This window comes from Gigantopelta aegis, chromosome 2 (genome assembly GCF_016097555.1).
Source record: "Gigantopelta aegis isolate Gae_Host chromosome 2, Gae_host_genome, whole genome shotgun sequence".
Taxonomy (NCBI): domain Eukaryota; kingdom Metazoa; phylum Mollusca; class Gastropoda; order Neomphalida; family Peltospiridae; genus Gigantopelta; species Gigantopelta aegis.
The window spans coordinates 54,272,239-54,276,700 of NC_054700.1; positions in this window are offsets into that span (position 1 = coordinate 54,272,239).

Sequence of the window (4,462 nt, forward strand, 5' to 3'; positions counted from 1 at the left end):
TCCGTACAAACTGTTGTAGTGCATGCCTGTCATGGGCGCAGGTGTCGGCCTAGGCCGGTTCCTCCGCCTAGGAGAGAAAACGGGTTTGGGGTGGGTGGGAGAAAGGGACCTGACAGGGGTCGGTAGCGGGTAGGGACCACTCATACACCACTCTATAAATATGAGAACCCTTTCTGGAAGTCAGTTCATAAGCCAAAGAGCGCCATACAAGAATGCACTATGGCGATAAAAGAAAGAACGTCTTCGGTTGAAGGGACATTCCTGAGTTTGCTGCAATTTTTAAGATGTTATCGACTAACAGAGACTTTTTAACGATTGTAATTTGTGACGGTACATGCTCTTAATTTCTTTTCGCCTGTGGCGATATTAATTGTTTTAGAAGGCCGTGTGCAGTTCCAAATGCACTTAGCCCAGATGGGCAATTTGTTACGTAATACCTTCGCGCGATCGTGCATTCCAATATGCACTTAGTCCAGCTGTGGAGGCCATGTGGCCAGTAGTTACGTAATACCTCTGCGAGTGCGGTTTTTACAACCGTGATTTGGCGAATGGCGACAGCCAGTCTGACGATGAGAGAAAAATATACCGACTCTGGGAGAGGTGGAAATATCAGATGATAGGTGAGGTACCGCCTTGTACCCCCAGGCGATAGTCGCTGTCTCTGAGAGTTTTGAATAAATAGCTAGGATTTTAGATATATCGGGGAGAAACATTTGGAAGTATCCAGGGGAACGGTCGTCGTCCACTGAACGATCTATATTAGTTGAGACGGGACTTTGGTAAATATATATTTCTGCTCTGTGTATAACCTTGATGTGATTGATGTGACTTTAAACATTTTAATACTGTATTATACCAATATTATTTAGACGGTGCTGCTGGTCATCTGACGCAGTAATCTGTAGGCTCGCTGTCCTAAATAATTATAAAAAGCTTAGCCAGTCATCCTAGAGGACCTAGGTAAACTGTAGGTTATTGTCTTTATTGCGATAGGTACCAGTATTAATTCTGTGTTACAAGGTTACTGAATGAGTAGTTAGGGTTAATTAAAAATTAACCAGTTAGGAATAGAGCTGTAATTCCTTTATTAATTAAGTTCCCCTGGAAGCGTTTCTCAATTATCACACATGTGGGTGTTGTGTCACGGTGAAGTGATTAGCATATTGTGTAAACTAGACACCTAGAGATTAACTAATTAAGTGATCAGTTCCTGGGTTGTTATTATTGTTGTTATTAATTAATTAACTACTGCGGCAGTACATTTGTCAGCGTAGGTTAATACAGATTCCAAAGTGTATTGTGTTTTTGTTGTGTTTTCTAGTGAACTAAACGTGCTATAATAATATATACTTTATATAAGATCTTATCTCTGATCATACCTAGACGAGCCACACTAGGGTATAACCGCCCGTTACAGAGAGATCTAATAGATATACAGTTAGGAGAGATATTTGGACAATCGTGTTTCATTCAGTTACGGGTATTATAGAATCCTCGTGACATAATTACATAATAAAATGTATTTTTCTGCATAAAATATTAGTGGCTGTATATTAAAAGTGTTTCTGATCATTCTAATATTTGTACTAGGTTAAATTTCATTTTATTTCCTAAAATCCAGTTTGGTCTTCTTACAAATATTAAGACGACCAGAACCACATTGAATATACAGACACTGATATTCTAAACAAGAAAATGTATTTAATGTGTAAGTTTAATCGTAGAAATATTTTATTAGTCGGAAGCATCTTACAATGCAGCAAACTCAGGAATATCCCTTTAAAATAAAAAGATCATAGAGTAGTGGATTTAAGTGGGGTTTTTTTTTTAATGGAATACAACATGGATGTTAAATAGAATATTTATCAACAGTACGTTTATTTATTACAAGTTTTCTTCAAAGTTGTTGTTGATACTACTATCTGACTGATGACGCAATGCTACGTTTGTGGAAATCTTAATGTACACACGGTGCAGCGTTCGCCTGATGTGTAACTGATTGGGGGTGTTCTCGTTCCAACCAGTGCATCACAACTGGTCAAAGGCCATGGTGTGTGCTTTCCTGTCTGTTACAAAATGGATATAAAAGATTCCTTGCTGCTAATGGAAAAATGTAGCGGGTTTCCTCTGATGACTACGAGTAAGAATTACCAAGTGTATGACATCAAATAGCCGATTATTAATTAATCAATGTGCTCTAGTGGTGTCGTTAAACAAAACAAACTTTAAATACAATGCAAAAAAGAACCTTTAAAACCACAAAATAAACTCATACAACATACCACAATAATTATATGCACATTATAAACAATGAATGAATGAATTAATTAATTAATTAATGTTTAACGGCACCACAGCACAAAAATACACATCGGCTATTGGGTGTAACAAAAGGTAAGTATATGAAAATATTATTTATATAATTATGTAAAACCACAGTGTAAGGAGCTGTGGGGAAAGTATAATACAACACATAAATCGAGGTAAAGTATATTTTAAAATTTTGTATAGAAATCAAAGTGCTTTAAAAACTTTAAAGAATTAATTCTGGGTGACATTTAAAAATTCCAAAACATTTCTATTGCCAAATCTATAATTTCTCGTCGGTTTCAGATGATCACACTCCACCAAAATGTGGCGCACAGTCAGTGTACACTGACAATGTTCACACTGAGGAGGACAGTCCTTCGTTAAAATAAATGAACGCGTTAAACACGTATGGCCGATGCGGGCACGGCACAAGACTACTTCATCCTTCCTGCACCGCCTTTAGATTGACTGTCACTCTCCCATGACCGGCTTGACAGAATGAAGTTTGTTCATCTTGCCAAGTCGAAATGATATATTGGTTAACATTATATTTAAAATCACTGCTGGGGACACCGACATAGGGCAAATTCAAAGCAGACTTGACAGCAGAATCTTCCTCTTCATTTCCCTTAATGCCAACATGGCATATATAACCTCTGTATTAGCAATTGATAAAAAGACACACTTTCGTATCTCCATCCCAGCCAAGGGATTCTCCAATTCCATGTACTGTAGAGCTTGGAGATAAGAAAGTCAGTCGGTAACAATAATGTATTTGGATGCACATGGATCCTTAATCTGTTCCTGGGCTTTAATGATTGGCCGAATTTCATCAGTAAACATTGATACTGATTCGGGCAATCTCATGGAAATTATTGTGTCCGATGGAAAAACTAGCAGAAGCCCATCTCGTAATCCGTCTTGGATTTCCATGAAATGTATATTATAAATAACTGCATCTGTGCGATCTTTCTTTAGATGCACAAGCTCGAATACAATTGTCGGTGGTTTAATACACCTGGGTTGCAAAATAAAATATGAAGGCGTTTCCATAATGTCGAATAAATCAATGTTGGAAACCAAATGTTCGAATGACATTCGTCTTCGTATCAAATAACTTCAAATATATTATATATATATATATATATATTATTATATATATATATATATATATATATATATATATATATATATATATATATTACTCTTCAAAAAAAGAAACGCAAAAGGGTACAAATGGGTTATAACTCCGATTTTATGTTTCCTACCGGTTTATGCTTTGTGAATATAAGGTCATTGCATGTCCCAAACACATTCCCACGGTTACATTCGATAAAACGCAGCTACTGTACAATAAAGTTCCAAAATGTGAATATTCGCAAAACGCAGCCACGTGCAAACCATGTCACCACTGCACGTGCGTTGTCTGCACGTGCAACATGAACACCGACAGTATAAAGTGCAGGGTGTTCGCTTGCCTGGCCTCTGTATCTGGCCGACAGTTGACAATCCAGGACATGCCACTCTCAGTGAACCGCAGAGAAACACATGCCATCGGCCGACTAGACGCAGGCGAATTCAGAACGGCCGTTGCCCAGGGCATTCCATGTGTCCCCAAGCACCATCTCCAGACTGTGGTGACCGTTACCAGCAACATGGATCAACACGTGACCTCCCTAGATCCGGTCGACCACGGGTCACTACCCCCGGGCAGGACCGCTACATCCGGGTACGCCACCTTCGGGAACGATTGACTACTGCCACCTCCACAGCCGCAGCAATACCAGGTTTGGCGCAGGATATCCGACCAGACCGTACGGAACCGCCTACGTGAGGTAGGAATTCGTGCCAGACGTCCAGTTCGAGGTGTCATCTTAACACCACAACACCGTCGACTCCGACTGCAGTGGTGCCAGATTCATCCACAATGGCCTCAACTGCGATGGAGACAGGTGTGGTTCCGTGGACGAGTCCCGAATTTCTGCTTCCGACGTCATGATGGAAGATTATCGCCGTGTCATAGGCGTCGGGGTGAACGTTATGCGGCAAACTGTGCGTGCAGGAGGACAAAGATTCGGCCGGGGGGAGTGTCAGGTTTGGCAGCCATCTCACACACTGGAGAACTGACGCTGGTCCACGTGCAGGGCAACCT